The 23011-nt window shown below is 47.2% G+C and overlaps 1 protein-coding gene and 1 long non-coding RNA gene across 3 annotated transcripts in view; one reads left to right on the forward strand and one right to left on the reverse strand.

Moving 5' to 3' along the window:
* The window catches only part of BACH2 (BACH transcriptional regulator 2), a 196470-nt gene extending 176834 nt beyond the window's left edge, over window positions 1-19636 (reverse strand). Inside the window, exon 1 of one of the 2 annotated variants that reach the window (XM_076333234.1) lies at window positions 19587-19636. The gene's annotated coding sequence lies outside the window, so the exon portion shown is untranslated. Of the gene's footprint in view, window positions 1-13236; window positions 13328-19586 lie in introns of those variants that run through there. The other variant, XM_076333235.1, reaches the window with a different exon arrangement.
* Window positions 19637-20834: 1198 nt separating this feature from the next.
* Window positions 20835-21930, forward strand: LOC143157961 (uncharacterized). The gene is made up of 2 exons (XR_012994880.1): window positions 20835-21345; window positions 21716-21930. It is a non-coding gene; the product is annotated as an uncharacterized LOC143157961 (long non-coding RNA).
* Window positions 21931-23011: the final 1081 nt, after the last annotated feature.

Genomic DNA, 23011 nt, shown 5'->3' on the forward strand with positions numbered 1-23011 from the left:
GAGAGAGGCAGGAAAGGAAGCATAAGCCCTACTGCCAGAAGAGCAAAAGCATGCTCTTCTCATGCTCCGGTCCCTGGAGGGCTGCCGCCTGACCTGCAGCACACCATTATTTTTCAGTAGTCCTTCATCTCCCTGCTCTTGCCCTGCAGAGGGCATGCTCCAGCACTCTGCCCCCATGTTTCTTGTCCAGCCCCTCCACACCTTGGTTGAAGTGGCAGAGGAAAGGACACAAATGGTTGTGTAGTGGTTGTAAAGCACCTAGGACTCATTCAGTGAGACCTGGCAACTAGGAGTCCCTTCTCCAGCCCAGCTGAGCCATCGCAGAGCAGTGGCACGGGTTCCCACTACCCCTGAACCGCTGGAGGGCCTGCCAAACTCAGCCTCCGCTCTAGCACAGCATTCCTCTGTCTAAGGGAAATAATTTCCCCTACACTGATTCACTGATTTGCAGCTGGTTAAATACTCCCCCCCCCCCGCCTCCTTGATGAGCGCGCACACATACACAAGCACATGGTCTGCAGCTGCAGAGAGAAACCCCAGGGGAGGCAGAGCTATTGATGTGCCATATATGGCCCGCCACCAGTTGAGAAAGCTCCCATCTAAAAGGATAAATTGCTTATCTTCAGTATCAGATGTTCTTCGCACTGTCCTAGATGAAGGATGATGTCCTAAGCCAAACCCCTCCCTATCCATAAAAATCACACAGATCCATAAAGGAAAAAACCTCTCATTGCAACAGACTGTGCTGCTTGGTCCGTACAGCACTTTCTCCCCCCTTGCTGCCTTCCACATGTAAGTGTCAGGAACCACGTGTTGTTATCCTGGGTTTCTCCTCTTTTGAGGATGGAAAAAGGCAGCTCAAGAGTGCTTTTTCCTATGGCCTTCGTTTTGGCGTGGGCCAGGTCTACACTGCTGTCACAGCGGCCAAGACTACTGGAGTGCTGTGCATGGGGGCCAGCCTGGGCTGCAAACCTAACTCCCACTGAACTGCAGGTATTGTAGCTAGACTCCTATGGTACCCAAATTATCCTGTTTTCAGTCAGGCTGGCAATTTCAGTGTTAACGCTGCTCCCCATCTTAACTGGATCCTGTTTTCAAGGTGAGGGTGATGGCTTTATGTGTTGTAGGAATTGTTTTGTGCCGAAGCAGAGAACAAAAGAAGTGACGGTTAGGAATGGGACAGAAACGCTAACCTACTTGACCGGTGGAGTCCAAGGACAGCAAACTGGCCCACATCCCCACAGCCAAGAAGAGACCCGCTGGTTGCAGGTGGATTCTTGCACTTCAGGAGACTACTAATGAGAATGCCAACAAGAGAAAAATGAAATAGAAAGCTAGGTCACTGAGACTACTGAATGCCAAGAGGCATGAGAAACATATGCAGAAAGGCTCATTAATCATAAAATACCCTCAGCGCTCCCTCCCGCTCCTTGCATTGGGGATCCAAGATAAACATTGGAGTTTTAATCTCTTTTCAAGACATTACACCAAACAACATGAATTCTTGATTTCTCCATGTCTGGGTTTCTAGGCAATAAGACTTTAGTACAACTCTATTCCACGCCAGGTACTAGTTTTAAAATGGAAGTCAGACCTCCTTGACATCTGATGGTGGGAGGTCTGAGACACTGCACATGACCAAATAAGTCTGCTTCTCTGAAGACTCTGTGGGATCCCCCCCCTCCATTATGTAAGAAGCGGCTGCTTCTTTTTGTTGGTGGTGGTTGTGTGTTTTTAATGTAAATGCATTTCCCCTTCTCCAGAAAATGTTCCCAGGGTATTGTGTCACCCTGAGAGTAAGCCTTGCGTGGCATCTTACTTGAAGGTAAAACCAAAGGTTCTTCCTCAAGAGAAAGGAGGAGAATCCACAGCCAGGGTCCTCCCGGAGAAGACCAGCAACATGCTCCCAGGGGAAGGCAGAGGCCAGGAGCTCAGGATTGACCTCAGGATTTTCAGTCTTCCTACCTAATAACTGTTAAGCTAGCACAATACAAGCCTGAAAGTCTGAGATGTAAAAATAAGGTCCCTACAACTAAATGCTAAAGTAAGCTATGGTGAACAATCCAAAAAGGAGGACCTAACTACATCAGACTTTTGGACAACTGCTCAAAGTAGGCAGTTCCTTACATAAGCCTAATTTTAAGGTATGACTGTCATACAAGGGACGTAAGAACAGTTTTCTGTCTCACTTTAGCCCTTAATGGAGACTCCACATAGAAGACCATTTTCCCCAGGGAGCAAATGGCATTGCTGCTGACTAAGAGAAAACAACACTGAAGGGTGCAGGCCCCACAGCATGTGTCTGCAGCAATGCCAGCTCAACACATTTCCACCTTCCCCTGTCTGCTTGATCCCATTTCTCCTCTACCACAATTCACTGACCTCTTACTTTTTCCACTTTAAATTTCTGTAGGCTTGCTTATGAGCAACACAGTGAAATGGCTGAGTTTGAAACACCTTTAAAAAAAGTTGTCTTCCCCCCCCCCCCCCAACCTGAATGTTTCATTGATACGGGTTTTATTAATACCTATTCTGGTGCAAGTGGATGCACAGTAAATGGTTGTAGGGAGGAGAGAGTGAAACAGGAGCCTTGAGATGGAAAACTTCAGTCCACTGGAGAAGCCCCATGTGAACCCACACTTTCAGCTTAAGCTACCAGCTATAGATGACTGCAGAGCCATGAGATTTTGGCTTAGCCGTCTTACCTCTGGCTGCTGCCCGTAGTAAGGCATGGACCAGCATCATCTGACCAAAGAGGCACAGAGCAAAGCGGTGGAAGGGCCTTTCTTTCCCTGCTGGAAACCTACCGGAACAATAACCACCTCACGAAGGGTACCACAGAAACTTTGCATGCTCACTGCTGATGTCTGCACTGTCACGCTTCTGGCTCCTGGTGCTCTGTCCATGCGTATTTCAGACAGGGCAAAGGGGATAATCCTATTTCAGCAACTACTTCAGTTATTGATACAGGCACGTTCTCCATGCATCATAAGCCTCCTCTGTATCTGCCAAGCACAACTGGGAGGGGAGGGAGTAAAGGGAGGAAGATATTCTGCACTTATGTTTCCGTTAATTCAGCAAGAGAAATAGATCAAACGTTCATTTATTCTGTGTTCCAGGACACTTCTCCTAGACACTATATATAGTTTCTCAGATACCAGCGTCTCCCTCACCTACATATTCATACTAATCCATATAAAACTATGAGTCATTACACAAAGTTCCATCCAGAAGAGTAAGCCATTCATCCTTCGGGGGAGGAGGAGGAGAGGGGAAATTAAGAGCTGTTTCCAATTTAATTGGCAGACTTTACATTTTTGTTCTGCTTCCACTGGAAAGTGTGGTGCTGATTTTTCTGCCACAGCTTGCAAGCACGGTGAGATCTCGATCTACTGCATTTATGTCTACCAGTAGGACCTCTAAAAAATCAAAATAAATTAGAATTGTATTTTAATTAGAATGCAAGTTCTGTGTGCTGAACTAAACACTTGTGTGGTTTTGGAGATTTAAATGTTTTAAAACCTCCTGCAACTGTTAGGTCCCTTTTTCACCAAATGGATGGTAAAATGGCAGAGTTTAAATGGCACACTGTAACTCTCACACCAACTGCTCAAACCTTTGTGTCGTATCTTGAGAGCACGATACTTTCTGAACTCATTTTGAAAAAGGAAGAGAAGTAACATGGATTCACTTATGATGTTCTGCAGCATACCCTCTCCTTTTGCTTTCATACAATAAAGTACATGTATGCCCCACCCTGTCTTTTTACTGTATCTTCTAGGCAAAAACATGGTTTCCTGTATGCAAGCAGCTCTTTTTTGGGGTAGAGTTAATTTTGAAGTGAGGTTGTATAGAAAGCAGCAACTTGGAACAGGTATGTGTTTTAATTCCTACATCACCTACTCCGACACGGGAGTTTTAATTATATGTTCCCCTTTCCAATGTGACAGAGGACAGGGCTTTGATTGTCTTCCCATTTTTTACTCTTTGTGCAGTTTCTGATTTTTTTTTTCAGCTGCTTCTTGGCTTTGCACCACCTTCTCTCTCATTTTCTAATCCAATAATTCCAGCCTGGCAGCTGCACACAAAATTTATAGCTATTTCAACTCAACCTCCCCCATCCCTGTTCCTTTTTGCAAACAGCCCCTAAACCAGGGTGGCCAGTCTTTCTTTCCCGAGCAATTCAGGGGCCATTCCCATAGACTGCATCACCAGGGAGGCACGAGGGCTCTGCTGGTGCAGGGACCAGCCATCACCCTGCCGGCGTTGAGACAGGGGAAGTCCACAGGAGCTGCCGAGCCCCCAGGACCACCAGCAAGGCAGCCCCAAGGCAGCACTAAGCAGCAAATCCTCCAGAGAAGGACTGGCACCTTCTACTTGAGCTGCTCCTAGAGCTCCTGCAGCGGTCAAGGAGGGATGCCCGGGAGACCTGATCTATACAAGGATTTTGGCAAGCAGGCTGCAGGGTTACAAAGACCGGCCACCTCAAGCCCAAAGCAAATAATACACAAGAAACAACCGCTAGGCAGTCTTTCTGCAGGAGATGAACTTGAGCCGAAGTGCTAAAAGACTTTGAACGCCATTTCCCAAATTAAATCAATTTAATTCTGCATGACTTTGCTAACGATTCACATATCTCTCTACATCTTTGTGGGGCATTAGACTTCCCTGAAGTTACTCCTTTTCAAACCACGTATCAAGCCTTAACACTTCCACAAAGGTTGCGTATCAACGTTTTCAGAAGTGTCAAACACACAGTCTAGAACTACTGTTGGGTCCTTTAGTTGCAGTCTCAGTTAACAACAAGATAGGAGGCGGCACAAACATCAGAAAGACTGCTCTACACCTCTGCTTGATATCTAATAGCTACATTTGACAGCTCAACTCGCTCAAGCTCCCCTGGAGCAGAGCATTTGGAGCTTGTGTCAACCACGAGCTGATGCCAGATATTCCAGGCATCTCCATGGGGAAAACACCCTTTTCTTCAGTAAGAAGAGGAGTAGGTAAACTCTATCCCGCTCCATGCGGGACAGGACATGAACTGAAAAAAAAGGTAATCAGTAGGCACTAAAGCTGCACAATCTGCTAAGAAAGGAGGGTGTTATATTAATCAGATGTACGTATAAGTTGGCTCCCTTCCATTCCCACCTCCTCCCCAAGCCAGCATGTGCAATTTTTTCTTCACTGTTAGCATGACGGCAGTGTAGCTTGCTAGGCTATAGCGGTTCATCTGAAACGTAAGGCAATATGAGCACACAGGCAATACACTCAACAAATATCCAAGGCATTAAGCAGCACCTGAACAGTTAAGGAAAATTACAGGCACTCAAGTAAAGATTTCAAAATTACAAGGAAACGAATCTGTACTTGCAAATGTTAACACCAAGGTTCTTGGGGTATGGCTGCAGAAGAAAGGCATCTCATCTAAAGAGAAACAGTCTCCCCGCAAATTCCAGGTATTTAAGCTTTCTTTTTATTTAGTTTTAAGGCTCACCAACAGTTTGTGTTAGATAGTTAAACCTTAAAGGCTATGAAATTATTTAATCTCAAAAAAAAGATCTTTGAAAGGCAAAAAATGCATACTCGTAGCTGACAAGTAACAATCAGGGAAAATTTTCTTTTTCTTTTAAAATAAAGTTATGCTTCTTGCCTTTTAAAAGTCGTAGAAACTTCTGAAGGTAGAAAAGGCCGTGACAAAAAAAAAAAAAAGAAAAAATAAAAAAGAAGAAATGCAACACTGGATAATTTTAAACACTTCGCATACCTAAAAAGGGCATATTAAACCACCACCTTAGTCATAAACCTACAACAGCAGATCAGTAAGAGCAAAGACGAAGTACCGCAGGCGCGACCGGCAGCTGCCTGGCTGTCGGCGAGGCAGCGGGCTCGAGCGCACGACAACGCACGCCAGAGGAAGTGGGTGTCGTACCTCGCCCCGAGCATCTCCCCTCCGCCCCCCACCCTCCCCTGACCACCTGTAGCAGCCTCAGAGGAAGCAGCCGCGCTCCCACATACTTTCCAGCTACGCTGCGCCAGCCGCAAAGTACGCACGCAGCCATCGGCACACGTGAAAATATACGCATGGAGTACCAGCGTCGAGTCCTTCTGCAGTGATTAACCTACTTTGCAGGCAGTCGGACTTACTTTCTTTTCTCTTTTTTTAATTTAAAAAAACCAAACCAGAAAAGCAGCCCAAGGGGCAAGAGAGACCCCTCCATCCCATTTGTGCCCTTTCCCTTTCTCCCCCCCATGCACACCTACCCACACCTACGCAGTGCTGGAAAAAGGCTGTAAGCAGGGCATTACCATTAGTGCGTCCTGGGTATTGGGAGCTGTGGTTTTGAGATTAAACACCCAGCAAAGAAATTTCACCCTTTTGACCAGAATTTTCCACAAGCTACTGAACACAGGTTAGGAAAATAAAAAAAATTTAAAAAAAAAAAAAGGGAGAACAAAATGTCTAAATTTCCTTTCACGTTCAGATGCGGCAGAATGGTTGAGATCACTTCTCTGCTAAAATTAGGGCAAAAAGGGCACATGTCAAGTGCCTGAGAGAAGGTGCCTGGTCACGGGGACCGCACTGCCGGGGACACTGGGAGCCGGTGCCCAGGCAGCAGGACCTGGCTCGGGGGCTCTCCTCACAGGTGCCAGAAGGGCACCCTGCCTCCACCGGCTCCAAATATGTTGCTATCGGTATCTTTTCATCAGTTGTCAGCCCTTAAAAAAAAAACAAAACAAACCACAAACATGCAATCCCCCCCCCCCCCAAAAAAAACCCCAGCAGCCACAGAAAAAGAAGTTTTACCCCCGTAAACCCCAAATAAGAAAGGAGCAGAAGGGAACAAGTGGGGCTCAGGGAAGGAAGCAGTGCGGGATCTCTGCTGTTAGGAAAGCAGCTCGCTTTCCGAGGGTCCTCTGGAAACTCTTGGGGCACTTTGCGTATTCTGCAACAATGATTTTTCCCTCCTTGAGCCGTTTCAGCCTTGCCAATACACCGGGGGAGGGGCCCATGGGTGGGGAAGGAGTTAAAAATAAAAACAAACACTGAAAAGCTATTTGTAAACTGTTTCACCCCAGCGATCATTTCAACTCGCGGTTTCTTTAACCGACTGAGCAGTGCACCTGCAGAGCGAGTCAGGGCAGGAGACACCCCTCTATAAATATCTGGGAGAACCCTCGCCCGGCTGCGCCGCCTCGGGCACCTCTCTGCGCTGGAGCATGACACCGATGTGCCCATTTTCATGGGAATGTCCTAAACTTTACAGTCAGGAAACAAATGGAAGGTGGGCAGAGGAAAAAAAAGGAGGAAAAAAAAAATTCCTCAGATAAAAATGCCCTGCATACAATTTCAGCTTTGCAACAGTCAATGCTGCCCTTATCTGGGTTTCAACAACTACAAGGTTTTGGGTGCCTGGTCATCTCTCCTCCACCCCACAGTCTCTTAACCAGCCAAAGAAAGCAGCTATGCGAGGTGTTACACCAAGTACGGCTGTAAATCCTGCAGCCTCCTCTGCCCCATCCAGGTGACCTGAAACCCCAAGTGCCAAACCCGGCAATTAAGCCATCCCCCAAACGCTGCACACCCCTATGAAAGGCAGGTGCCCATCTCCTCCAGCGTCAGTTCAGCACTCAGCCAGAGGTCAGGAGCAAAAGGCTGGAAGCAAAGGCATTCCTCGCAGTTTTGGTTTACTCATAATCCAACGAGACAGCACCAATTCTCACCTCTGGGCAGGTTACTTCCTTAAAAAACAAAACCAAACACCCAAACCAACTTCAGACAGTGAATCAGCCATTGCTCGAGTCACACACGCATGGAGAGCACCGAACCCAACTGATAGCTGCACCGCCAACCTCAGCCCTTGCTCTTCTCTCCCCACCCCCTAAAACTAGCAAGGACGCAAGCTTCTTCGTAATGCTCTGAAGGTTTAAATCAGAAACCTTGAAGCAATGCTGGTGTGGGCACAGACACCCTACGTGGGGTGGGGGAGAGTGGAGGGGGTTCGGCAGCCAACAGCTTCGCCGACTAGGTGCCTATCAGCAGCTCCCTCTCTGTTGAGTGCAGGAGAGCCACAGGCACGGTCGCCTGCATCACCAACCGCATGGGGCTGCAGCGGGCAGCAGAGCCGCCCCCATCGGTTCAATGCCTCCTAGGAAGGTGAAAATTCTGATTTTGGAAAACAGGGGAGCAATTCCATAATATGCTCATCTTACAGAGAGAGTTTCTCAGGCTATTCTGGTACAGCTTTTGGGTCCCTCCATTTGCAATCCTATGTGGTTTAATTTTTTTGTTTGAAACTAGGCAGGGGAGCAGCACTCATACAGGTTGACTCCTGGATGCCTTTCAACCAAAAGCAGGTGAAAGCTCCACTCACACTTGAGCCAACTGAGAAGCAGACATATCCAAGAAATTTTCAGGTTCTGGTCCAGCATCGCTCCTGAAAAGTAAAGCTCAACAGCTGAAACTAAGACCAAACCAGAAACAAGTAATTTTTGAAATAATGATAGTTGCAATCAGTCTAAAAAGGCAAGTGCATTAACTAACACTGCTGATGCTGGAAAATCTGCAGGTAATCAGGATGGGCAAATCTCAAAGGCTGGTGTTCACATAAGCATCCCCAGTATGGCTGTTTGTCCAAAGCTTAACCAAACTATTCAAACTCGCTGGTGTGCAAAGTTAGACTGCAAGGAAAAACGTTTCAGAAGCCATAACTCTTCACACTGGAACATGGCTACCAGGACATTTCGGGTATTTACACAGACTGGAATTGGATTCTAGGAATGGGGAAATGGATCTTCCTCTACCATTTCCTCAAGACCAAATCATTTTTTTCTTATTCTGACAGTAACAGAGCAAGACAGACTTCTGCTTTGACCTCATTACGCTGCGGCAGCAGGCGGCTGCGGGCTGCCTACAGACCCTACAACCAAAGGCTATTCCTTCCCATCCACCGGCTTTTGCATTGCCTGTTTATGGAACTGTGGCACCGGGGACACCCTGAAACCATCTGCACCACAGGATAATTACACACAGAGACGACGACTTTGCTGCAAGAAATGGACTGAAGTTGCGGGTGAGGGGGAGGACAACAGGTGCCTGCAGAAGGAACAAGGAAAGTGTCGGGCCAAGCGAACCACTTTTGGTACCCATGTTTACCACCCCTACCTCACCCTACGCTCCGTGCATGCACGCCCTGCCTGTAGCAAAAGTCGCTCCTGCACTTTGAATTCCTTTGCTGCTGAGCGTGGTAGTCAGCCCTTTCATGTTGTTCTAGAGCAGACTGTAAAGACTTTGGTCCTATAAAGCCTTCTCGTGACATTACTGACCTTGTTACTCTTTACGCTACTCCAGTTTCCACAAGAAAGAAAAAATTCTCAAGTGATTCGAACAAGTACTGCGTTCATCTTCAGAAATGACTGGCATCACCTTGAGATCAAAATATCTACCCGATTGCTATAGGAAGGCTTTATAGCTTCAAGTTCTATATAGGTAACACTTCAACAGCACAATCATTTTTTTCCACCAAAAAGAATCATGAAAAGCACCAGAAATATTTGCAGCAGGCAGCTAATACCAACTCCAGCTTTCCTTGCAAGCTATTTTCACCAAGTTAGTCTTGATAGCACCATAGTTTGTTGAGGTAGGGAACAATATAAATTAAGTCTGGGGAGGGAAATAAGGAGGCAATATTTATCCGTTGAAAGTTAAGAGTTGCGAAGAAAAACAAGAAGCATTACACTGATTAAGTAATACACGGGTTGGCGTACAACAGAACTTGTGCATTACATTTGCAACCTTGTGTTTTGCTTTAATAACTGGGGCTAGACAAAACAATTGGACTGCAGCTGTACCACACTGCAGGCCAAGACCTTACTTGCTTTGATCTTACGGAATGGTAAAAATTTTGAAGAGAAAGTTTGGAGACGATTTGAATGATGCTCACAGCTTTTTAAGTTTGGAATTCGGTGGTTAGTGCATTAAGCATTACTCACTTTCTGAATAAAGTGGAAAGTTAACACAAATTGGCAGATGACTAACTGTCCAAGAAACAGATTACTGAATGAATCACTGACTCTACTTTTAGTCTAATAATAAGATAAACGAAGAAGAACAAGAAGGGGAAAAAGACAAACAAAAAATTTCCTTGCAGAGTGCTTATATTTGCACTGCCCGTGAACTTCCAGCTATGACAAACTACGCAACGATTTTGTAATTTACTGTTGAGTTTTACCGTGGGGTTAGCTCACTGACATGCCTCACGATTACTTCACACCATCAATTAATTTGGGTTTCTGTAAAAAGAATTCTGCATCACACTTCCCCTCAGTACACATTTAATAACAGTTACAGGAATAAATGAAGGGATTGGAAATGAAGTTAAATCGCCGAGTAGAGTCAGAAGCATTTGGCAGGTTACAGGTTCAACACACAGAAGTACCTCAGGCACAGCAGATACCTGAAGTTGACCTGAAGCAGAATTCAGGTTTCCCAGCTCAAGAGCAGGACCTAACCGAATGTCTGCAGACACTCTGATTTTTGCTAGTCAAGTTCTGGCCAAAAATTTGCCTACTATGCATGGCCAGCATTCAGCTTTGCATAAAATCACCACCGGTGCTGCTCAGGAACACAGGAGAATGGCGGCAGCGCTGTCCCCCTCCCAAACAACAGTCGATCGGCTGCAGCAGCCACGCAGGGTGAAGCTATACACGACAGCTCGAGGTGATCTGGGTTTGCCACTCAGCAAAGGCCCTGTGCCCCCCCCTGCTCCCCCTTGTCTCCCCTGCTTTAGCTTTGCTGCTCTTTGGACCTGTGGTCTTACTCATCAAGTGGTCTAGAAAATTAGCCAGGGCTAAGAAAATGGTAAATTGATGTGTGCTAGGTTGGAAAACTGAATCAGCTCAGCAAAGTCCAACAAGCACATGGCCAAGCAGGACCTCCTGTTTTCACCCAGCAGCACAAGGGGTTACCAGCTCCTAACTTCACCCTCTCATTATGAACGATAAGGTTAGACTACCTCCTTCACCTTCCAATTCAAGCTGTTCTGAACCCGTTACTCAACATTTCAACATGGCAAGTGCACACGCTTGCCATCGTCCCCAGAGTGATAAAAGGAAGACCTGAGGGCCTAGGATTGCAGCCACCTGCTTCAAAAAACTCTCCACAGTCACCAGGTCTGCTCATCTCCTCAGCTATAACTTAGGTTTAAAATCTAAATTCACAAGAGCTCACCACAGCTGGGAGATAGGTGACATGACCAGGTCACATCAGGCCAGGAGCAACCAGAATCAGGTGGGAATAACAACAGTTATTTGAATATTTGCAAAAGATAGTACTTTTGCATTTTGTTAACGTAGAAGACTTGCTTGATTGAGTTCTGTTTTCCTCTAACATTTCTTTCAATTGTCCGTTGCAAACACAAGCCAAAATTAAATGGCCCAAACCTCTCATGCCCTGGCAGCAAGCTCTTACTGCCAAGCTACAGGTTAGGCTGGGCACAGGCTGCTAATGGTTTTCTGCAGTACCACCACATTGCAAAAGCAAGACAAGAGTGACCTTCAGGAGATGGGGCACGATGCTGTGATGGTCATTGCGCTTTGGGGGCAAAATCCCATGGTCAGCTCTAGGTCTTTTACCAAATTTTGGTTTAATTTGATCCCTTGCCCAGGTCCTTGCCAGACCCTGCAGTAAACTCAACCAGCAAAAAACTAACCCTACACATACAATGAATCATCTTCTGCCAATTTAGCTCTCAGGGCTGGCCCACTGTGGGATGAGACAGGTGCCAGGGCAAGCGCAAGGAAAAGGAGAGGAGATGATGCAAAGCAGAATCAGTCTCAAAATCCAGTAGCAACAGTGTCTGTTGCCCTCCACAGGTCCAGCTCTCAGTGATTTTGGACACAAGTCCCATTTCCGAGTCAGCAGAGCTCAGAACATGGATGAGATGTGGACACGTTATTCATTCTTCATGACCCAACCCTCATGACACTTCTGATGGCAAGATTTTCTAAAGACAAGCTGAAATCAGAGCACTGAACCCATGTCCTCTTGAACTCTGAATAACCACTGACACCATACGTTGCAGTTCTTGCCAGTTATTCTTCTGTGAACTTCAGTAAGAACTGTCCATAAATAAATCTCTGAAGTTGGAAGTTGGCCTTTTCTGCTATACCGATCTGAAAATAGTAAAATCTCTCTTATTGTTGCCATGTAACAAACAACTGGATTTTCACATGTTTCAAAGTTATATCTCCACAGGCTTCTGCGCCTCTATTTTTAGTGCGCCTCTCCCAGTAAGAAGCTACAAGACAAAGATTCTCCATCACAGTCTGGTTACACAAGAAACTAACAAAGGTATTTCAGCACAATCCAAATTAACTACATAAATATATTTAAATATTTAGTGGTAAAAGATGCCCGCTGACACTGAGGGAGCTAGAATACGTCTAGATTTATTGAGGATCTGCCCCAGAATTGATTTTGTAAAAACCACACTCTGCTTTTAAAATAGAATAATAAGAAACAAAGAACCGTCACATCCTTATAAGGAATAATTCACTAGTATAAATATTGCAACAATAGAGAAAGCAAACACAGAGGTTTCATAAATGTTGGAAATTTCACTCTAACAGGGGAGAAAAGTCTAGCTTTGCCTCATTTATAGTCTTTAAATCTTATAACAACACAGGCAACTTGAAAGCAGGCAGCAACACTATATATTAATGCGGCAGATCAGGAGACGCTGACTGGACTACTATTAAAAGTAGAATACCTTGCATAAAAGAATTAAAATTTGATATACTATAACAGCATGGAGGGCATGCTCTGCTTATATGAAAACAAAATAACCTCGCATTCTACAAGGTACAGTTTCAAACAAAATGCAGTATGTGCTAGGGGTTGCTTCGTTGCACTGAACACAGGGCAGGATCTTTACAAAAAGATTTCAGCCTCATAGGTAAACAGCTGAAAGGATGCCAGCACATTTGAAAACTATTACTTTAAAAAAAAAAGAGAGAGAAAGAGATGAATTTAATAGATCACTTTCTGATTTGCTCTTTTTTCAGTATCGCTTTCAGTACTGGGAGACATGCGTTTCCTCCTAGGTAATGACAGACACATCCTGCAGTTGTCGTTTATTCTTCCACCCCTATTTTCTGTTTACGTTCCTCTCCGAATCCTCTGACCCCAGCTCAAACAGCAATACAGGTCACTCAACAATCTTACTGTTCTCTCTTTACCGGAGTGGAACAGAGGTGGAGAACAGCAGCTCGGCAAGACGAGGTAGTGTGCCAAGTCTTCCCCCACTCGACATAAATAGATATTTTCCAGATGCGCATCTCTGACATCGAGGCTAAGCGTCGGCAATACTCACTGCGGTGAAACGCAAAACACTGAGGAGACAGGAGAGGGGAAGGTTTTAGCACCGCAAGCAGTGGTACAATTAGGTTTGTTTTGGAGGGTACGAGATCTTTCATTGTTGCGCAGCAAATCACTAAAGCTTCCATAAGTTAAAAAAAAAAAAAAAAAAGAAAAAAGCTCAAAGTAATATTTTCCAACCTTTCACTAAGAGTAGGGGCCAAAACCACACATTTTAAAGGTCTTCCACAGTTTTATTATTAGAAGTAGAAACCCTACTGATACTGATGAGTCATTTGTATTGGCGGAAACCAAGAATACCCATTTTCTTCATGTGTTACAAAGCTCTCAATGTGGTTTTCTATTCATTACTGGTCGAAGTAGTTGACTAAAAACAAAACAAGTGACAAGAACTCACCTTACTGTTATTCAAGCCTGTTTTATACCAGCTGATCTTGTTTATCACAGTTTTAGAGATCGCTTATTTTTCGCCCCGTTCCACAAAAAGAAGAAAAATACACAAAAGATGACTACGAATCTAAACTCTGTGACAGTAAATCCAGAACTGCAGATGGATAATTCAGTCCGCTTCTGCAAAGGCTTTTGTGATCGACTAAGAAAGGAAAAAGAAAGGAGGGAAGAAAAAAAAAATAACCACAACAACAAGATCAGTTAAAAATCATCAGTCAGCAGAAGCTATCATTTCAGGATCCTTATGAGTAATCAGAATAGAGTCTGTAAATAAAGAAGCAGTTGTACAAAAGCGTGAGTTTTCATCTTCATGCAAACGAAGGAATCCTTTCACGCTAACGGCCAGCGTTATTGCCACACAGGAGATAAAATCCAGAGTAAGAAATAGCAAAATTCTGAAAATTAAAGATAACTAAAACCAGGTTTTTAAAGTTTAATCAGAATTCCTTGCTGGCTTTAAAGAAGATTTCTGCCATAAAAAGGGGTGGAGGGTAGGAGACTGTACAGCTTGCAGTTGGCAAGGGAAAATAGAATTCATACGCTGGACTTGCCATACCCAAATTGGGAACAATGCTCGGTGGGATTTTTTTTTTGGTAACGTCCCATTCACAAAAAAAAGAAACAAAATAAACCCCAGAGGTTTAGTCCCGCTGAACGTCCGTAGCATCTAGATGCACTTCGAGAACAACCTCTGCAGCGGTGCAATGAATTTCTACGTTACACTATGCACCTAGCAGAACAACAGCCTGGGAAAATGACAGTGTATTTTGATGTTACCGGGAAAGAAAACCACAGCAAAGCAGTGACCAGAGAACTGAAAAGAACCTTTGAACAACGGCTCGGCACTGACGGTCTCTCTGCCTGCGCCTCCTATTGTGGATAGTTTATAGCGAGGGTAGCTCCAAGCTGCACCAGACACGTGAGTCAGCAAGAGCAGCTTGTAGGAAACTGCTGACATGTTCAATTGCTCTCACATACACTGAACACACCTACCCACTAAATAAAAAACAGGCTGCATGCAAATCGGGGTAAAGGAACATCTCCACACCTACAGTTCCTGTTTTCCTAGTTCAGGTTTAAATTTTAAAGCGCTAACAAAGAAAAAAAAAAATCTCAGTGGATGTCAGCGATAATAAGTAGCTATGATTAAGTCTCAAGGGTCATTTTGTTTATTTAAACAGACATAACTGCTTTTCCTCTTTTCAAAAAACAAAATTGCTGCTCCACAGCCCAGAAGCCTTGCATGGTGACAAGCAGTAAACAGTTCCTGTTCTTCTTAGTGGGGACACTCCTTTTGAACCTATGCACCAAAACCCATCTACCCATCACAGCCCGGCTGAGTATTTTCAAAGCTCAGGAGCAAAAAAACAAGCTTCTAGCTTCCATTTCAACTCCTACTAGGGGTAAAGTGGAAAATCCCAGGTTTTTCATTCCTAACAGCTTTTCAAGCATCTGTTCCGTTGATACAATAGCAGAGAAAGTTATCAGTCAAGCCGTATGCAAATTATAGGTCTTGGGAATAAGTCTGGGAGGATCTGACCGTTTTAGGTCACCTTTCACACTAGAAAGAAGAAGAAGAAAACGGCGTACCTCAGGTCCCGGTGCCTCTTGCCCCTGCAGCCACCACCACGTCGTTCTCTTCTTCCTTTGAGGCACTGAATCTGAAGTGTCCCAGCTTGGCTCTGAGGGCAGGTTTGCACCAAGCAGGTGTAAACAGCAAAGGGGGAGCAGAGGCAGAGGAGATCGGGGAGGGATGAGGGGTTACGCACAGAGGGGCTGCACGCCTGGCAGCCCCCTCACCCACGCAGGATCTGCAGTTCAGCCCCCACCGCATTAGGAGCTTTTTGCAGGCAACCGCTTTCAAGCCAAATGGGGACACATCTATCGATCTGCTGAGATGCCAGTGCAGCGCAGCTGGTGTTCTGCAGGTTGTTGCTGTGGCTCCTTCTGCATAAAGATCAATACAATCAAGCACAGGAGTCTTCTGAGCCCAATTTTTGACGGATCGAAGTTCTGCCGTACACGTAAACTTTTAGCATAAAGGTTTTTCTGAACTTATTCCCTTGTTCCTTTTTATTTACCTGTTCTGAACATGCGGTTGCTCTTTGATCAATACCATTAGTTCTAGTAACTCAGGAGCTTCGAGTCCATCACTGGCCACAAAGGCATTTGTATGCATTCCACTGCTTGCCTGCTTTAAAACTACAATTCATATTCCAAGAGTGAGTGGCACAGTAAGTAGCGCTCTTTTCAATCCACTACAAAGATGTTTCTGCCTAACTAAAAAGCAAAACTAACACATTGCAACTCAGCTGGCTATATTCATACATTTTACATCTTCTTGATGCAAGCTTCACATGAATGCGTACTATTCAGGCAGCTGCCAAGGTTAATGTCTTTTGGCTGAATTTAAAGGAATGATGACCATTTTTTGTAAAAAGCTGAATAAGCATTTTGAGCACTATTCTGGAGAACCTTAGGGAGTTACTGGGGGTAGAAATGTGTCCATTCAGCTACTATGACAAAACCATTTAGGCACCTCCTCAAATATCAGTAAAGAACTGTAGTATCAGAAAGACTCTCTTCCACATTCTCTTAAAGCATTTGTAGTCAGGAGGAGCACTGAAAGCAGCAGGACTAACTCGGACTTAGAGAAAGCTTTCAGTTTAAATCCAAATTTTCTTCAACACATTAATGGAATGACCGGTATATTTCCCCTAACATAGTTCAACCCAGAAACCACTAACATACAACCATCACACCCAAAATGAGCCGAGCTGGAAATTCAGAATTTCAGAGGTAAAAGAAGGAAGCATGCATGCCTTCAAACAAAAGTCAGATCTGCTAAACACCACAGGTATGTTCAAGCAACTTGTAAACTGAGAAGTCATTCAGAGAGCATTCCTTCGAGTAAAAAGGCACATACATTTTGATTTGACGATATAAACCATGTTCATACTACCTAAATTAAAATCACAAGAGACTCTGTTCACGTCACACAATGTTATTCAATTTACACCGTTTATTACATAAAAATGTCATTACTACCAAAATTATTACTTTGCATATATTAATGTTACACATCTCATTTTTCAGCTTAGTGCCATAAACGTCTCTTAGCTACACTCTAAGAGGTCTCCTATTCATCTGTGCGTATGTGAAATCCTAACCAAAAAGAACATCACAGGCACACAATGAGAAAACACCTCTTTTTGTTCTTCTTGGATTTTTAAAACGAAAAAAAAAAAAGTGATGGCTGATTTTTTTTTTTCATGGCTGGTGATATTTTTAGAGAAAACCTTAAGGAAAATAACTAACTGGCAATCACACTGCAGCCTCGTTAAGAAAAATAGCTATTGCACTTCAGAACAGAAAATCAAGCAATGAAAGTTTTAAAATAAGCAAAGGCAAGCAACTTCCGTCACACATTTCACACTACACATCATCTACACAGGGTTTTATTTTCAGATCCCTTTGTCATTAATTATGCACGCACATAAAGACATACGCAAAATTGCTATACAGTACGAGGATTTTATTAAACTCATTAATTTCAATGAGTCTCTGGGGCCTTCTACAATGTCGAAAATTTACCAGAATCCCCTCATATTCGGAGCCCTATGTCAATGCCTATTTATTGAGATTTGGACCGTTATTCTCAGCTAGCAACTTGGGTGCTATCTCTAACTTTCCTTCATGCCCAGCACAGAAGAGCGAACAGCCAATGTTTTCTTGCTGCAAAATGAACGACAGAAAGCAAAGAGCGAAGGAGAGGAGGGTGTCCCACCTACACCACCGGCGCATCCTGCCAGTGTGCACGGCATTACTACCAACACATGCTTGAGATGTGCCTCCAGGTCAGAAAAGGACTAGGAATACCTGCCCTAGCGCTGCTTCCCAGTGTGAGATACCCGGGCATAAACAATTGCTGATGATTAACCAGTCGGGATCTGCCAGCATGTGCATCAGTCGTGCACCTTCTGTGTGCACCCGTCCCATCCAATCCTCACAATTGTAAAAGTTTTCAAAAAATTTAGTTGTTTAAGCACAAATTACACAGCAGAGTTGCCCAGCATTGCCCACAAATGCACACTGTGCTTCTGTGGAACATTTCTGCAAAAGATCTCTAAATATCTTGACAACCACCCTATCTGCAAAATTGCTAGGGACCTTTCTTGCCCACTTGACAGCTCAGCATACTGGCGTACATCCGTTTGAACGGCTCGTCCAGTTGCTACAGAGCAAACTAACAGGAAAACTAGACCTATGATCCCGACTTTTCAATCCTCTACTTTTCCAATTAGTCACGGCTTCCTTCCATTTCTTGCAGAGCACCTTCAGAACAGCCTCTGAAGCTGGAGAGTCAAATGTGAAAAACGATGCTGAAAGCACAGGTTCAATACACCGCAGGGAAGTACAACGCCGATCCATTTTGCTGCACAAGTGCCCGGATCCCTGTGACGGGGGGCAGGCGGGTGGATACAAAAGGCAACACAGGCTTTTAGAAGAACACAAATTCCACATCTGAAGTGGAATTTTATTTCTACCTGTCAGATGTAAAGACTCCTAAAACACTAGTTTCAGGTTGTTGCTACAACAGCCCCGTAGACAACAGCTTAACACACAACCTTATCGTTTTGTTCTATCCATCTCATCAAACGCAATTATCTCAAATTTCAGTATTTACATACCTGAAGAAGTCAATTTACCCAAGCACCACCACCCTCTTCAAACTGCTGAGCATTCCACCGTCTACAGCAGAATCTCAGACAGTTCCCAGCCTGAAAAAACCGACTTGTTTCTAGCTCGAGCCCCAGAATACCGAATTAAAATATGCACAAGTTTAGCGACAGTTCCAAAGTCTTCGAAAATGGGCTTTCATTACGAAAACACTGACAGGGCTTCAACTAGAGCAAACAGCAACACTGTAATTTCCCAACCTTTCCAACATCCTAAAGAGTGATTCTAGTAAGATGTCATCCCTGCCTCACGTTTATTATTAAAGAGTGAAAAACGCGGTTTACTCCGGAGCTGCCGGGGCTTCAGCAACAAGGGCACAACGATCTCACGGTAACTGAAGCGTTTTAAGCAAGACACCCGCCGCATTACAAAAATAGCCTGCTCCACAAAAGGAGAGGCACGATTTCACACTTCGCGTCTTTCATGACAGCCAGCGTCTTCGCGGCGCGCTGCCTTGCCTACACGCTACGTTTTCGCGATCCAAGAAACTGTTATCGGAGTTCACATCCCTCTCCAAACCTCTAAAAACGGGGGTGGGGGACGCAGAGGGGACGGCGGACGCCCGGCGCGGTGCCCGCTTGCCCCGAGCGGCTGCAGGTGGCCGCGGCGGCGGGGCCGGGCCGGGGGAAGGCGCCGGGACGGCCCTTCGCGAAGGGGGCTGCCCCGGGGCTCCCGGCCCGCCCGGCGGTGCGGAGCGGAGGGGAGCGCGGAAGGGAGCGCGCACGGGCGCGCGCACGGACACACGCACACTTCGGCGCCTGCCGCGCACTCCCCGTTACGCAACGCGCGTGTTTCCCACTTTAAGGAATAAGCAATAAGCACTCCTGCAGAGCCCGCGGCCGCTCCGGGGGCGGGGGTGCAGCCCCCCCGCCTAACCCCGCGCAACAGCTGCTTCGGAAGGAGGAGGAGGGGAAAAAAAACACACTGCCCCCCGCCCCCCCCCCCCGTCCAGCCTCCCCCCGAACTTCGCCCCCACCCCTCGCCCGGCGGGGCTGCCGAGCCGCGGAACAGGCGCACTCACCTCGCCCTCCGCGCAACTTTCGGGGGTCGCCCCTCTCGCTGCAGCCTTGGGGGGGGGGAGTGAAGGAAGGGGGGGGGGGAGGCCGTGGGGCGGGGTGGAGCGGGCCCGGGGCGGGGGGGAAGGCTGTTACGGCTGAGGAGGTTTGGGGAGAGGGGGGTTGCTCTTGTTGTTGCTGCTGCTGTTGTTTCGGAAATTATTAGTATTTCTCTGCGGTCAGAAACCTGCGCCCTCCCCCCCCAAAGGAAAAAAAAAACCCCGACCCAGACGCTCATCACATGGCGGTTGCTTTGAACGAGCTGCTTCCAGAGCCAAAGTCTTGCGGAGAAAAATAAAGGGGGAAGGGAGGGAAGGGGCTGGCAGGGGGCCGGAGGAGGAGAGAAAGCCGCAGCGGAGGGAGGGTGGGAGGGAGGGAGGCGGGGGGGGGGAGCGGCACCGCGGCGGCTCTGTCGCTGCCGGAGCGGCACCCGGGGCCGGCGGCGGTGGCAGCCCGGCGGAGGCGGAGGAGGGAAGGCGGCGCTGCGCTGCTGCCGCGGCCGCTGCTGCCCGGCTCTGCCGCCCGCCCGCCCGCGCCCGCCGCCGCCCGCCGCCTCGCGCGCGCCGGCCCAGCGCCGCCCCCGCCCCTCAATCGCTACATTGTTGACATTCGCAGGCTGACATCATCCTCCCCGCCCCGCCGCCCGCTCCATTCACAATAACGCTACGCCAACGGCGCAGCGCCCGCTCCCTCGCCTGCCCCGGCCCCTACGCACAGAAAGCGGCGTACGGCCGCTCCGCGAATAGCGGCGCCGCTGACATTCCACCCGCCCCGCCCCTCCGGCCGGGAGCGGGCGGCGCATGCGCAAGGCGGGCGGGCTCGCTCCCTCCCTCCTTCCCGCTCTTCCCGGCCGGGGGGGGGGGGGGGGGGCCGCGCGTGTGTGGGTGTGTGTGTGCGTGTGGGTGTGTATGTGTGTGTGCGCGCGCGTGTGTGCCTGTGCGCGCGCGCGCGCGCGTGCCGCCGCTGGCGCCGGACCCCGTGTTTGGGCTCGCGCCGGCGGCCGCAGGGGGCTCTGGGAGCCGTAGTCCGCCGCGAGGGGCCGCTGGGGCGGCGCGCGGCCCCGCCGGCCGCCATGGCGGCGGGGGCGGCGGCGCCACCGGCCTCGGCGGCGGTCCGAGGAGGCCCACCGGCGCGGCCCGTCCCCGCCCCGCCGGCGACGGCGGGGCACGGTGTGCACCGCCCCGGGCGGCATGCGTGGGGGAGGCCGGGGCCCGCCACCGTCAGCAGGCCTGGCCGTGCGGAGGGCGAGCGAGGGCGCGTCGCCCCGGGGCGGCTGTGGGCAAGAGCGTGATGGGCAGGGCGAACAAATACCCACCCGGTGACCCCTCGCTGCCGGCGGAGCCTCGGTGTTGATCCCGGGGACACATCACGCGCTCCGCCCCCAGAGAAGCCTCGTCCTACTTACATTGCCGACCGCAGGCGTCCGACGGCCGTGAGTCAGCCCTGCCGAGCATCGCAGGAGGAGAGATGCGCTCCCGAGACTAAAAACAAAAACAAAGCCCCACCGAGCGTTCCCAGCGTGAGAGGGCGGTTTGTCCTCTGCCTCGTCTCGGCGGGCGCGAGGTGCCTGCTCCCGAGCCCTTTCCCCCCCCCGAGGCCCGGCGCCATGGCTCCTTTCGCCGAGCGGAAAGCTGCGATTCCTGCAAATTACCCCGGTGCCGGCAGCCAGCGCTTACGAGCGAGACCCCAAATGCCACGAGACGTGAAATGCGCTTGGGAGAACCGGTAAATGGATAAACCGCGTTCCACAAGCCCGCGTTCCTCAGCCGGGCTAGGGCAGGAAAACGTAAAGATGAAAGACGGCTGATAAAAAGGAAAGTTAGAAAATAAACGATTCGCAACGGGGGCCGTGAGTGAGATTATCTCGGGAGACATCTCTAATTAAAGGGTGTTGGATAACTAGAGGGTTACATTTTCCTGGGTCAGTGGTCTTGAAAGAGAAATTGCAGTTGCAGTAAATGTCAATAAAGAATGATGGCGACCTACTGCTAACAAAAGCACGTTCGGTAATTAACGTACATGTTTGTTATTTTTTCTGTGTTTATGTCAGGTTTTATTGTACATTTTCGTCCTCTGTTCCCCCCTTTCACTACAGACAGATGAAATACAGTGTTTTCCGTATCTTTTAGCGAGGAGCAATTTCTGTGAAGTTATTTCACTGATGTCTTCTCCTGAAATTGCAGCAGCTCCATCGGGCTACCTGCGTTCTCGAAGTCTGCTAAACTACAGAAAACTGCAAATGCTGTCTGCCAACACAAAATCAACTCTTTGTATGTAACGACAAATATATTGTCACTTTTCAAAAGCATAGTTCTCCCCTGGCTTGCATTTTGCACGGTTGTCCGCTTGTGTAAAGTGAAAAGCATTTCAGTTCAGCAGCATTTTACCCCTACTTTTCCCAGCTACATGTGGCTGCAGAATAGCACCCCACTGGAGAATTTGACTCACAAACTTCACTTTCCCTTTCCAAGTAATGTTCATATAAAGCCTTGCTCGCAAGGGCCATTCAGGTTCCGGTTCTGCAGACATATATAGTGTTAAGCACGTGAAGAGTCCCACAGTGTGTAAGGGGACTTGTCATGTGTTTAAACGCTAGCAGAGTTAACAAGAGTCTCCTTGTTGCCTTGTTTTTCCTAGAGACACAAAAATAATTTTGTATTGGCGTGAGAGATAAAGATACTATATTGAGAAGGACGGAGAGATAAAAATAAGCCATGCAGCATTTGTAATGCTTTAGTTGACACGCTACGTGCCCGTTGTGCCACTGCATTCAAAGGGCACATATTCTGTTATTTACAACACACTACAGGAGATACGGCACCAGGTAGTCAAAGCCGGCCGAAAAGAAAAGTCAACAAAGCACTCTGTATACACCTCTGCCCGTAGCGCACGTTTCTGAAGGGCGCAATAATTGCCATTTATCTTACTGGCCGACATTTTGAAATGAATGTTACTATTTGGCTTAACAGAAGCGTAAAGTGAAAACGTCCATTTTAGATTTTATTATTCTGTTTACCCTGTGTATAAAATTTACAGTGACTTCAGTGTGAAGCAGATCACGCTTGGGCAGGACAGAGATTGGCACTGAGTGACAGAAGCTAGAGCCAAGCAGGAGTTGGGCACAGAGGCTTTCTGAAAACTCACCAAGCGCCTCTATGCAGCTTTTGGTACCCAAATACTATTAATAATTTTGTGACCAACTCATAATGGAAGACAGAGTTCAGATTCCTGTATATCATTCAGGTCGTGGTTTTATTATGGTCGTTATATCTCTATATAACACTAGAAAACTGGGAAGAAACTGGCAGAGTTGATTTTCAAAGACAGAAGGAATATTATGCTAACCGAATGAAACCTACTGTTTAAAAATGCTATTTTTGTATCAGGTATT

This window comes from Aptenodytes patagonicus, chromosome 3, assembly GCF_965638725.1.
Source record: "Aptenodytes patagonicus chromosome 3, bAptPat1.pri.cur, whole genome shotgun sequence".
Taxonomy (NCBI): domain Eukaryota; kingdom Metazoa; phylum Chordata; class Aves; order Sphenisciformes; family Spheniscidae; genus Aptenodytes; species Aptenodytes patagonicus.